We start from the raw sequence: 14,568 nt of genomic DNA, 5'->3' as shown, positions 1-14,568 counted from the left end.
TTCCACTAGGAGAGATCTTTAATGCCCCGAACTTTTGAAACATTAACTATTCGCTCAAGTTTTGGGAAATCGATGTCACCAAAAAGTCCCAGCAAATCTGGGTCTCCTTCAGAGAATTGTGATCCTGGCTGAACACCATGATTTACATTCCATCTTCAAAGTGAGATAATGCAAGAATGCCAAAAATTCAACAGAGCCTTCTCAAGTAACAATCTCGTCCTTGAGGGAGCATTGGGATTTTGAGTTGTGGAATTTTCCACTCATTTATCCTTTCATTTTCCAATTTCTTTGCCTTCAAGTGTCCACTGGCTCCTCTCAGTCACAGCTGTACAAATCACAGGACTCTCACCGGCATGAGACATATATATTATTCATCTATCTAGTTTCATCTAAAGGAAATCCAATAAAGACAAAATTTTACTTTCCAGTGAAATATTCAAAGCTGCTTTTTCCCCACAAGAAACTGGGCCGAAAACTCCATCCATGATCTATGTGAGTACAAAACTTTTTGCCTATCAGAGCATGTATGAATTTGATTTTATTAAAATATATGCCTGCTTTCCTCTTGTTGTGCTTCATGGTACTTTCTGTATAAATATGTAACAAATTCAATGTTTTTACTAATTTTTGAAGCCTTCTGTAACATAATAATACCAAGAACACACTGTGCTTTTCCTTGCAAATATTGACTTAAAAGGACACCTTGTTTACATTTGTGTTACATCCTTGATAGAATGTGGGTACATATTGCCAGATTTGTTTTCCTCAAACTGTAAATACAGGGGACAGAAAATTCAAATAGAGATTATACATCAAGTAATACCCTTTGCCTCTGGGTTGTTGGTCGAACTAGAACCCAGGTTAAGGTCATCATGATCCTCATTTAATAGGCCTTTCAGTTGCTAAAGGATTGTCTGTACCAGACTCAACACACACACACACACACACACCTTCCTCCTTGACAGAAGCCAGTTCTGAGTCACAAAGATTCCATATGAAAGGAAGGAAGAAAATGAAGTAAATACCAGCATGGAGGTATCATGGGCTAATTATATGCTGTGAAGAGAGACCTTTCTCTCCTTCAGGAGACAGTTCACCACCCCATTCTGTGAAAGGGTTGCGTAGGACACTTACAGAGTAGGAGGGAGAAATGTCCACCTTTCCCCCGAGCCCCACGTCCTCACGTTCAACCCAGTTCTCCATGACTGAAAAATTACACCCTTGAATAATAACCAAAAGCCCCTGAGCAAAACAACAACAAACAAACAAACAAAAACCACTGAGCGAAAACACAGAGCAAAAAAAAGATGCGAGATCCATGCTCTTTGTCAGAAGATAAAATTCACATTATAAAAGAGACAGTCATGTCTTTATAAGCAAAGCAGAACTTTCTCAACATCTCATTAGCCAAGGCTCTCTCATCATGAGTGATCATGGTTATTTAGAGTCAGAAGCAAAATATGGAGAGATCGGTCTGCAGGCAAGTGGAGACAAGGCATAAGAAAGGAAGAGCTAGGTGTGTGAGGAAAATGATGAAGTGGACATACTTCAGGGCTTAATTCATAAGGGAGAAAATGTATCAACTCAAGCAGGGATTTAACCCCTTCTGGTTGGAAAGTCAAATACACATGTAAACAATTATTCCTATTTCTTTCAGCATTCATCTACTCTGTATGGTTTGAACTTGACTTGGGTTTATTGCCAGCCTTGGTAAAGACATCTCATAAAACCTGAACATGTAAAAAGGTATAAATTTCAACATCTATAATTGTTTTTCAAAACTCATTGATTCTGAGTCAAGAAAGTTATAATTTGTGATGATTCACTTCCGAGCTGCACCAGGATGTACCATTGAACTCACAGCTGGGCACCTCAAATGACAGATGGAGGGAATTTCTGGGACCTCATACTTCAGGGGTAGCAAGGAGGATGGCCATACAGTAGCTGATGCTGAAAAAAACCTTAATGTCAAATAAGACAGTGCCCTAGAACACACTCCAACAGCATCACCTCAGCGGTGAGCTTTATCTATTCTACAAAGGCTTGTACACAAGCCTTGATCTTTATTGGTGACGTCACCTTGCTATTTCCCCATTTCAGGTTGTCCTTCTATTCATTTGCACCTAATTTTGCTTGTATAAACATGTTGTGGTAAGGGAAGGAACTGTGAGATTTTAGACTTTCTATTCCTTTGTAAAGCATTTTGTATTACCTCTGAATAAAGGGTTCAAAAATGAGTATTTTAAGAAATTAGTGGGAGGGAGGAGAGAAGCAATGGTTATTTCCTTTCCCTGCTTTCTCTAAGTTAAAATGTTTTGAAAGGTTAGCCACCTGATGTTTATATATAAATAAAAATGATAACGATATGTGGCTTGTGTCTATCCCTGGAATGTGGTGAAGGCGGAGCCGGAAAGGGTAGAATAAGGTATGACAGGACAGCCTGGGTCCATGGAGTTGAAGGTAGGACATAAAACGGGGTGATGGGTTGCTGATAGAACTAGCGTAAAGCCCTCAAGATCAACTGGTTCAAAGAAACCAGCAAAGAAACTGGTTCAAAAAGAGGGCCACATCTTTACCTAAAGACAAAGAATTGAATAGCGAGGGTTATTCTATAAAAATTATGAGCAAGAGCATGTAACTCTTGAACTCAGGGTCATGAGCTTAAGTACCATATGGGGTGTAGAGCTTACTTAAAAAAAAAAGTTTTAAAACAATTGTGAACATTTTTAATAAGGAAAATAAAAATGTGAATTTTATATATTGGCCATTTGTTAGCTGTGTCACCTGGAGCAAGTTACTTGACCTCTCTGTGCCTCAGTCTCATCATCTATAAAACTGAGATAATAACAGTGCCTGCTTCTTAGGCTTACTGGGAAAAACCAAATCAGCTACTATTGATAAACTACCTAGAACAGAATCTGGAAACAATAAATATTTGATCAATGTCAAGTCTTTTAATTTTTCCTCTTCTTATTATTATTATCACCACTATTATTGATAAATCAGGCAGGTCTTTCTCAAGTAAATGAAGTTTGTTGATGAACTGGAAAACTCAATCCACTGTGGGTGGGCACATCACAGTGACAGAGATGTCAACATTTTGGGATACATTTGGGTGGAACCTCGCTTTGGCTTAGATCCAAACACAGATGGGGAGGCAGAAGAAATCTCATCTCCACGACGAATAGCCACTCATATTTAAAAACATGTAGATAGCAACTTCCACGTAGCATTAAACAAACAAACAAAAAAAAAAACCCCTCCAGGAACAGAATTGAAAACCCCAGCTTTCGGGGTAACTGGGTGGTTCAGTGGGTTAAAGCCTCTGCCTTCAGCTCAGGTCATAATCCCAGGACCCTGGGATCAAACCCGCATAGCATCAGGCTCTCTGCTCAGCAGGGGCCTACTTCCTCCTCTCTCTCTGCCCACTTGTTATCTCTGTCTATCCAATAAATAAATAAAATCTTTTTTAAAAAATCTTAAAAAAAAAATAGCTTTCTTGAATCCCAGTTTTGATTTTTTAGAAACCTTGACCAACCCACTTCCTCCTGCTTGGTGGTTTCCATATCTGAGGTTAATAACAATCTTTACCTGAACTGTTGTAAAGACTAAATGTTTTGAAAAAGCACTTTATAAGCTATAAATTTTACAGAGAACTGTACATCCTTAAAAGCACAATTTATCATAAAATGTTTTTCTTATTTTGAATCCATAGGAAAAAATCTTTCTTACTTTCTTTCAAGGATTTAGCATTGACTATGAAAATAGAATATATCATGAAAATATGCATGAAAAATGTATTCAAAAGAGAAAACACTAAGCTGGCAAGCTTGAAGTCTTGGGTTTTAACCCCAGCTTTCCCATGGAGACATCCTATAGCTCCAGGCAAGTCATTTAGACTTGCTGGCACCCCACTTCCTTTCCTGAGAATAAATTAGATGATCTCTCCCCCTCTAATTCCATAATTCTGAATGTCATATATATGTTAGCATGAATCCATGAGTCACTAAAGCCTGATCAATTTAAAAAAAAATTACTTAATAAACAAAAAGTTTCATAAGCAATTCGAGAGATCTTGAAACGAACTCTCAAAACATTGCATAATCATGTTTAGGCAAAGACTTCAAACCCAGGAAGAGCGTCTTGGAATTGGTCCTCTCTTCACCACCATTGCAATTTACAGAAGACAGGCTGTCAATTCACGTGTCCACACGCGCTCTGGCCCGAGGGTTCAGAGCGTTTGAAGGTCTCAATAATTTTGGGGGGCGCTTAATAAATAGAAAACGGTATTGCCTCTTTCAAAATGAAAGGAGAGCCTAAGAGCATGTTTTGTTTCTAGAACATTCTCAGATCTCAAAATGATTCGATAACAGCTTTAGCTTCCTTCCCACCCCACCCCCCGCCCCCATTTCTGCCTGGATCAATGTAACAACTTCCTGAAGTAGGCCAGCCCAGGAATCATTGTGGCCATTTTACAAATGAATATCCTGAGACCAAAGAAATAAAATGATTTGCTTTTCACTAAGAGTTGGTGGTCCTCATTCTTGGATCGCCTGACTCACAAGTCAACCCCAACTCAGTCTAAGAGTGACCCACTCGCCGCTACACACCTGCCGGGAGTCCAGCGGCCCTGCCCCATGCCTGATTCTGCCCCCTCCAAGAACAAAATGCTTTCCTCTCATTTACTGCCCCAACTTCTTTCTGGGACCCCCTGTGGAACAGAAGTGGTTCTCTGAATGTTTTAGCCTTTTCAGGATTTCCATGGAAAAATAAAATTCCCAGATAGAAACAATGGACTTACTGATGAGTGAATTAGACCCTGCTTCCCCTGCCTTGTGGTTTCTCCCCATAAATGTTTTTCCAGTAATTCAGTGGCTGCTTTGGGAGAGATGTCCAGAACACTTTCATCGGGGCTATTTTTTCATCCTACAATTTTGGCCATCTCTCAGTTTATTTTTCAAAAGGGGGATGGGGTGGATCATGTCCTGGAGAAAGGTCCTACGGGGTCCTAAACATTGTAAGTCCCTGGGATAATTAAGAGGATTTGAGAATTATACCCCTCTCTGTTAACTGACTGAGGAAGTGGATCAATGTCAAATCACAAATACAGGATTCTGAAAACAGAGTATAATTTTATGAAACTCCCTTCCCAGCCCCTGTGGTAGAAATAAGGCTGTGATATGTTTGATGTGCTTGCCCCTGGCTTGGTTGGCAACTGGAATCCAGCAGAGCCAGCGGGTTGGGAACGAAAGATCGCATAGAGATTAGTTCCATAAGAAACATGCCTCTGTTTGCATAATATTCAGGTTTCCACCTTTATAATGCCTTAATTTTATTTATTCCCAAGCTGAGTGGCAGAGACAGCTACCCGTTGTGGTCCATATGGGTTACATTGCTTCTTTTGATGGTTCTATGGAAGAAGCATGATTGCTTTCCCTCTGGCTATGGAAGCAAAATCAACACAGCTCTCAATCTTTGACTCGTTTTTCACTTATGATGGAAGACATTGGCAATCATACACACCACTTCACCTAAGTCGGGTCCACAGATATTAAAAACCAGCTCTGGGAAAGACATCATTTTAGATGCTTCTGGAGACATTTTAAATCAGAGCAAGACAGAGCCCCATTTTCCAAAAAGGTATTTTGAAGTTGCCGCAAGTGGATGATTCTTAAATCAAAGGGCTAAGAAATGGTTTCATGAAGGAAGTGGCATTGAAAATGAGTCCTGAAGGTTGGGGAGATTTTTACTACATGGATCAAATAATAACAAATATATATATATTGTTATTATCTTTATATATTATATTATATTATATTATATTATATTATATTATATTATCTTTAAATAGCATTATTACATATATCATGCCACTGCTTAAGACAAAAAGAAGGAGTCCTGCCAGGGAGAAAGCACACCACTGTGCCAAGACAAGGATGGGGAAGCAGCAGACATTTGTAGGAATTAGCAAATCTGTCTTCGAGCACCCAACAAAACTTTAGTGAGCACCTACTACATCCCAGGTGTGAAGTGACGGTGATACAGAGATTCTGAGGCAGGGATGTCTGTCTTCAACAGTCACACAGCCTGGAGGAGAGGCTGACATACTTGGGTCAGAAGTTGGGTGTCAGACTATCATATGATCTCCCTGATATGAGGAAGTGGTGATGCAACATGGAGGCTTAAGTGGGTAGGAGAAGAATAAATGAAACAAGATGGGATTGGGAGGGAGACAAACCATAAGTGACTCTTAATCTCACAAAACAAACTGAGGGTTGCTGGGGGGAGGGGGTTTGGGAGAAGAGGGTGGGATTATGGACATTGGGGAGGGTATGTGCTTTGGTGAGTGCTGTGAAGTGTGTAAACCTGGCGATTCACAGACCTGTACCCCTGGGGATAAAAATATATGTTTATAAAAAATAAAAATTTATTAAAAAAAAAAAAAAAAGTTGGGTGTCAGGAGGTAGTAGAAGATGACAATGATAGGCTATACCAGGACCATGTTGAAAGGGTCATTAAAATAAAGTTAAGTGTCAGTACATAATTCTACGACAACAAGATTATTAAAGATTTGGGGCTGAGGCACTTAACGCCAATGCAGTGGATTCATTCAGACCAAGAAGTAAGGAAGAAGGCAATAGCAAAGGCCCATCAGGCTGCAGGTGACAAGGCTCTGAAAAGAGGAGCACAGCAAAGTATTAAAGAGAATGAAAAGAAAAGGGACTCAACCAAAATAGATGGTGCAGACACTGACTTGTCTGAAAAGAGAACATTTTGTCTGGGCCATGCAGAGTTAGGGACACTGGCAGGATATGGAGGGGAGGTGTTCAGGCAGCAGCTGGACGTTCAGGTGTAGCTGGCAATCAAGATATATTTTGGTTAAACAAAAAAAAGATACATTTTGATGCTATCCACAAGGGAGGGGCTGTTAAGTCCACAGAATTGAATGAGATATCTGAGGTAGCAAGGGTAGGTGTAGAAGGAGGAAGATGAACACACTCCTGGAGGATATTTACATTTCTAGGGTAGATGCATAAAGAGAAGCCCATGAAGAAGACAAGAGAAGTGAGAAAGAAGTGGAGGGTCAAGAGCTCAGCACCAGGAAACCCAGAGAAGGGGAATGTTTAAAGGAGGAAGTGTCAATAGTCAGATGCTAAGGAAAAGATGAGATGAGATGGGCCATTGGATCTAGTGCTTAGGAGGTCACCAGCTACATTTGAAAGAAAAACTTCAGTGGGGCCAAGGACAGAAAATCAGCATTCAAGACAGGCAAGGGTGAGCGGTGGACAGCAAGGAAGTAGACTTTAGGAGGTTTCATGGAGGGATATAAAATGAAGATGCAAATGAAGGAAGCAGGACTGATGGGGGAGGGACAAAGGACTGAGGTTTGCAGAGAGAGTTAGCATGGCAAGGAGGTGGGCACATACACCTCCAGAGCAAGTTCAAGAGAAGAAAGCTTAGGAGGGGGTGAGGATACAAGGGCTCTCCCCCTAGACCATCCAGCCCACAACTATGGACACTATCACCAGCTCTCCTTGGGACGACTCACAGATTTCTACCACCTAGCCTAACCTCTTCCTGAGCTCTTGATCTCTACATAAAATGATCTACTAGACAAGTCCACTTGAGTGTCTGAAAGGCACCTCAAACTCAACCTTCCCACAACAAATTCATGAACTCTTCCTTCAAAAAAGGTCATCACCCACTGTTCCTTCTCAACAAACAGTATCATTTTCTACCAAATTGCCCAAGTCAGAAAGTTAGGACTTACCTCAGTACTTCCCTTGCTCCCAGACCCCAACATTCCAAAGTTTTCATTCATCTCCTGAAATCTGTCTTTGCCATCCTACATCTAAACTTATCTTTTCAAAACTCAAGTCTGATCGTGTCCACCTAAGGTGATTTCCTCCTGGGCAGGGCTGGAGTCTGACATGACTGTCCACACCCTGCCCCACTCCCAGCCTCACCTCCCAAACTCCCTGCACCCACATATCCAGCTCCCCTGTTCTCCACTCACTTCTCCTTCCTTCCTGTTCTCTTCCAGGTCTGTGCTTTGTACATGATCTTACCTCTGCCCAGTACTCCCTTCCCACCATTCTTTTTGCCTGGTTAACTACTATTTCTGCACTCTGGACCTCCTTCTATCCATCACAGATTTTTGCATTCATTGGGGAGCCTGGGTAGCTCGGTCAGTTAAGCGACTGACTCTTGATTTGGGCTCAGGCCTTGATCTCAGGGTCTTGAGATCAAGTCCCCCATCAGACTCTGGACTCAGCAGGGAGTCTGCTTGGGATCCTCTCTCTCCCTCTCCCTATGCCCCTCCCTGCTCATGCTCTCTCTTTCTAAAATAAATAAATAAATCTGTTAATAATTTTGCACTTATTACAAGATTTTTAAATTACATCTCTCTTCTCCACCAGGTTGAAGGCCCCTTGAGAAAAGGACTTTGCTTCTTTTGCTCATACATATAGCCCAGTCCCCCTGCTACAGTGCCTGCACGGAGTAGACACTCAACCAGTATTTGTCCAATGAATGAATGAATGAACGAGCAAACAGGGGCAGCCCAGCTGTGGTTAGAGTATGCAAGGGTTGGTATATCCAGTTTTCCTTCTATGGAACAACCCAGTATTTTGCCATTTAGCTATTTCATACCTGTTTTAGCCAGGTCCAGATTAGCAGTGTGCCATCCTTCTATGAATACCAGCAAATTGCCATTAGCGATATGTACTTTTTTAAATAAATCAGATGGGTCTGGGATAAAATTCATATTTGTGCAGCCCTCACAGACCCAGGACATTTGGTCATCCATGCTTGAGGCTGATGAAGATGATGACGACGATGATAATAATCTCATAATAGTTAACAAGGTTTATGAATATTATTAGCACATTAAGTCCCAGAACACATTGGGCCTGTCAGGGGCAAGTACAGAACAGAAACTCTTGAAGGTTATCTCATGTGCCAAATGAGAAACACTGAGAGAGAGCCAACCCCCTTGCTTCCTCCCATCATGTCACCTTTCCTCCAGGTTTTTTCCAAGGAGGACCACTAGCTTGGCTCACGTTTTATTCTAGGGAATAGTTTTTGAATAATTCTCTTAGTGTCTGCTAATGGGAGAACACTAAATCCCTGGGAAGCCCCTACACAACCCTGGACAAATATGAGAAAAACAAATGAAAGACCCCTCTAACTCCCAATAGATTGCCTTTACTATAGCATGCAAACCCTTTAATGTCTCCCTTTGCTTCTAGTATCAAAACGTTCTCTCCCTTGACAGAATAGCTTGGGAACTTTGGAATGACAGAGTGAACAACAGATTCTATATTGTCACTAGAATGTTTACTATTATCAGTGGCCTTTCTTTTATTGAGTCCCTGGAAAGGTGGCAAGCCACAAAGACCTAGGTGCCACAAAGACCTAGGTGCATTCCCTTCCACGAAACTGAGCAGTAGTTTCAATGCCTTGAGGGTAAACTCTAAGAGCAGAGCCTTGTGCTCTTTCTAGAACAAGAGAGAAAAATCAAAGTCTTAGCATTCACAGATTGTGATATGTCCCTTGGTCTCCTAGAGTTGTTTATCCAAGGAACTCAGTTTGGCTCCTAGCAGACTGTTGTCTTCGTTGTAACCGTAAAAGTACAATTAACCACAATATGGTGATGTGGAAAATAGCAGTGAAAACCCTTCAATTCCAGAACTCAGTGAACCTTTTTGGAGAAATCCATTATTGCCCTGCAATTCTATTATAAAAGCACATTAGGGTTTCAAAATGCAAAGTGGCTGGGAAAAAAGGCTTATGTAACATTAGAAGCAAAAACTGATTGTAAAGTTGTGTCTAGCTAAGATTGTAACTATATGAAAATGAGATAACATATTGACAGTAACTGGAAGGAAACACATTAAAACAGCTGGTTTTTAGAATGGCAAGATTACAGATATTTTTTCCTCTCTTTTTTGCTTGCTTGATTTCTGTTATTGTCATAATAGCATTGTTTGTACAGTACAAGGTTGTCAGCTAAACATATATTTTGCTTAAAATACTGTAGAAAATCATAACTCACTCGTAGCAGAGACATTAAAAATTATGCTCTACCTTAAAATGGAAAACATGGAGCTATTGTACCTTATCTTTAAAAAGTACTCCTTATTTTGCAAAATAAGACAGAGAACAATTTCTAGCATTGTCCTCAAAATAGGCAGAAATGAATTTCATTTACCTCCTTTGGCATCACTGACAACAGCTTCAAAAATTTTATTTTCTCCAATAAGACACAATAGAACAAAATAATTTTTTATTAAATTTTCTTTCTATTCTCTAACAGGCCAGGAAATCTCTCTGGAGGGATACCTGGCTGGCTCAGTTGGGAGAGCATATGACTCTTGATCTCTGGGTCCTAGGTTTAAGCTCCAAAGTGGGTGTAGAGTTCACTTAAAAAAAAAAAAATTAAGAAAGCCAGTCTAGAAAAACTGTTATATATTTGGGGAATCTTTAGCAGGACTGGGTCAGAAAATACTTCAGCATATATTTGCCTCATGACAACAAATGCTTAAAGACAGAATGTTGGCTGGGTGCTGACCACTAAATTTGAATCACTGAATTACAGGTGGATAGATTCCACGCCAAAACTAACCATCGAATTCCACCATTTCTTAGCCTTCTGGTTATTCAGTGTTTCACCCCACAGGGAGCTATTGCCTGTAAACAACACTGAATGAATACAGGGTTAAGATAAACCTCACACGGAATGGGTGTTTCCTTCTGTCCAGAAATTTCCATTTACTTTTTAATTAAGTGATGCCTATCCATAAGTATGGACTGCCATTTCCCCTTCACATGCCATGAAGAGGTTAAGGTAGTCTGTGGCTAGTTTGGATGTTACATATCTTAGAGCTCAGACCTCTCCTTCTGTCCCTTCCATGCAAATGAATCCAACAAAAATGTATCCAGCCAAGCAACTTCCCAGAGTTTTGGGTCAACAAGCTCTACCAGGAGGCTATGGAAACACCTTATTGGCCCTTGAATGCTGCATCCCACACCCATTAGTAGTTAGCATGGCTCATGCTGGACTTCTAAACAGTTCCGTCAGGAATCAGCCAGCCTGCGTGCTCTTAGCCTTCTTCACATGACTGGTTATAGGTGCTAAGAGTTATCAGCTGCAAAAACAAATAAGACCAGTGCTACAATAACACGCAATCTGCTAAGCAAGAAATGAGCTCTCCGACACTGGTAAACTACCACAGTGAAGAGAATGAACTTGAGCCTGGGGGTAACGGGGGTCACAGAATGATTTTTGAGGAGAACCAGGATGATGTAACCTAGGTTTAGGATAAGAACTAAACTGAGAAGCTGGATGGATGTAAACTGGAAAAGGTAGAGACTGGCCAGAATCAGAGAATTAGAAGGAAGCTATGGGAATGGCTGAACTGGCTGGAACACATACAGTGACCCAGGCATGGAAATCAAGGAGATAAGAGTTTACATGGGGGGCAACTGGGTGGCTCAGTGGGTTAAGCCTCTGCTTTCTGCTCAGGGCATGGTCTCAGGGTCCTGGGATCGAGCCCCACATTGCGTTCTCTGCTCAGCAGGGAGCCTGTTTCCCCCCCTGCCCTCTCTCTGCCTACTTGTGATCTTTCTGTCAAATAAATAAATAAAATCTTTTTAAAAAAAAAGTTTATATGGCTAAAGTAAAGCAACAGATCTGAAGCCTAGTAATGAAGGAAAGCACGGTGTAAAGACAGAGTTAAAGAGTTAACATTTCTAGAAACTTTTAAATGAAAATTTCATGCATATGTTTACATTTTTTATCTGTTCTCCCTCTTCAACTAGAATACCACTTTCTTGGCAACATGTCTCATTCCCCACTATATCTCCATGCACAGCACTTAGTAAAATCTCCGTAAATAACTGTGGAATGAATGAATGAATCTATGTGGAAATCTATGGATCCTAAAGTATGAAGCATGCTGTTCTAGTAAGATGGAACACTCTGACTTGGAAACATAATTCCATGCAGTTGAGTTGCCCTAACCTGGATGTTTCACTGAGGTAAGCCAATTAACCTCTCTGGCCTCCATTGTCCTTCTCACTAGAACAGAGCCAACATTTGCCACTCTGTTGCTGAAGACGGAAGCAGCAAAGAATAAGCAAGATGAGATCTGATGAGTGCCTGAAGTTTTATAAGAGGAAGACACTCTACTTAACTGTTCAACCCACTGTAAAGATGACGGACATAGGCCAAACGGCTTAATGAGAATCTCCAAAGTCTCATCAAATCACTGGGCTACAAATCCCCAAATAGTTCTGAAACAATAGTCTATCTAAATTTCCATTAAGCTACGGTGTTAATGTAAACCCCAGGATGACAGCACGATGTGGCAGTTCCTGAAATGTTGAAAAACAAGGCCACTCCCCAGATGGATTAATGATCACAAAGAGAAATCAGATGCCCTTGGCCAGAGTTGGTCAACATTTCAGATCCTGGCTCCTGGCTTCTGTCCCTCATGAAGACGACCAATCAATGCCCCTCTGAGACATGGAAGCCCACTGCTGAAGCATTCCCCTAGAAGGTTACTTCCAGATCTTTTTGTGTTATAGCCAACCAAATTGAAGAAAATAACTAGTCATAAGCCTTTCTTTAGGTCCCAGAAATGGAGGCCAGGTTTCTAAGCCTAGGATAATGGCTCAATTCAGGACAACCCTGACTTAAGCAAAGTCACTGTGAACCACCCTCCACTCCATAGTATCTTCACTGCCCTTATCAATAGGAGAAATTACCTTATTCTTTTATTCATTATTTTTCTTGTTGCTCGCACTCTAGAACTCTGTTGTCTAGTACCATAGCCACTAGCCATATGTGACTTTGTAAATTTAAAACTTTTTAATCATATAAGATTGTAAAATTCAGTTCCTCACTTACACTAGCCACATTTTACTGGCCTAAAAACCACACATGGCTAGTTGCTAACATATTAGACAGCAAAGATCTAGAACATTATTGCATTATTGCATTATTGAAAATCCTAATGGACAGCCCAGTTCTAGAAGAAAAGTTAAACCCTAGGCCATGTTTCAATCATGAATTGAGAGGTTCAGTAGATTATAACCAGTGTAAGTGTCAGTGAAATGGAAAATAGCAAAACATATCATATTAAACAAAGAGTAAGAATTCCTTAGGAAAATTTGTTTATATGTATGTATGTCCCAGGTTGTATTATAAATTATATTTATTATTTACCACAGTTTAAAAAAATTAAAAAGCGTATGCAGAGTACCTATAATATAGTATGGGCTCAAAATGCTTGTTGAATCTATCAATAAATGAAATGTTTTAAAGAGTTTATCTGTTTTAATTTACTCCCACTACACCCCTGTGAGGTAGGAATCACTATACCTATTTTAAAGAAGAGAAAACTAAGTTTACGGGAGTTAAGTGACCCATCCAGATGATACAACTTAAAAGGGTTGGAATTAAGAGTGAAATCTGAGTCTTGTGGACTGGAGATAGTAGGATCTAAAGCACGGATGCCTTGCTCTCAAAGCGCTGGACATGGCTGGTTGTCCTAAGGTGGGATGCAATGAAGAACTTGGAGAGAACCGAGGGAAAATCTGGCACTGGGAAATGGGTGAAGGAGAAAGACTCTCGAAGACAGCAGGGCAGCCAGGGAGATCCTCAAGAAGGAAGAGGAGATGTCAGGAAGGAGGAGTGGTGAATGACACAGTGGTCCAAAGTCAGCAGGGGAGAAGACTGGAAATTCCAGTAAATTCAGCATTCAGGAGGTCATCGAAGATTTTAGCAAGAATCATTTCAATGAAGCAATAGGTTCAGAACCTACCATTGAAGGCTGAAGAGCAAATGGCAGATAACTGTAGGCAACCTGCAGAAACTTCAGCTGCACATGGGAAGGGATAAGGTGCAGTCAACGCAGAGATTCTATTTCTTCATTTACTTTCATAATAGGACCTGCTGAGCACAGTTCCCTACGGATGTGAACAGAGAGGCTGATACAAAGAGAGGGGGTGATGAAAGGAATAGATTTCCTGAGCAGGTGGACGGTGATGGATTCCAAGTGAGAGATGGACCAAAAGCCACTCCCGTTTGACAAGGAGGGAGGGAGGAAAGGGAATGCAGGCAGAGACTAACCCAAAGCAGGAGAGTCATTTAACCCGAAGGAAGACAGTCTTTGCAGGAGCTCCTCTCCCATGGTCTCTTCTTTCTCGGGGAAGCAGAAGGAGAGGCCTCGTGCTAGGAATGGACAGCAAAAACAGGTGTGTGTGGAAACAGTATTTTTTTAAAAGCCTTTATCTACATTCAGATATGCACAAACCCTCAAAAACCTAATCCTAGTTGCCCTAAATCAGAGATCCAAAACTTTCCCCCATCACAGCACCCTCAAGAGTGGAAATACAAAATGCTGAGAGAAGCACACTCCAACCCGCTGAAAACAAAAGACAGAGCTGCCAGGCGAAAGCCGGACTGGAGGGCAGCACAGAGAAACCCCAGGGGAAGCTGGAGCCTGTGAACATTTAGTGACACCGGTCAGCGAACTTCCTGAAAAGGCCTGGACAATCTCT

At 41.0% G+C, this 14,568-nt stretch overlaps 1 long non-coding RNA gene across 1 annotated transcript; it reads left to right on the top strand.

The window, feature by feature from the left end:
• Positions 1–265: 265 nt before the first annotated feature.
• On the top strand, positions 266–13,331 carry LOC309870494. Its single transcript, XR_014314620.1, has 2 exons — positions 266–492; positions 11,824–13,331. It is a non-coding gene; the product is annotated as an uncharacterized lncRNA (long non-coding RNA).
• Positions 13,332–14,568: the final 1,237 nt, after the last annotated feature.

This window comes from Mustela nivalis, assembly GCF_964662115.1.
Source record: "Mustela nivalis genome assembly, chromosome: 7".
Taxonomy (NCBI): Eukaryota; Metazoa; Chordata; class Mammalia; order Carnivora; family Mustelidae; genus Mustela; species Mustela nivalis.
Note: the sequence above shows the minus strand (reverse complement) of the source record. Positions and strands in the feature narration are given on the sequence as shown.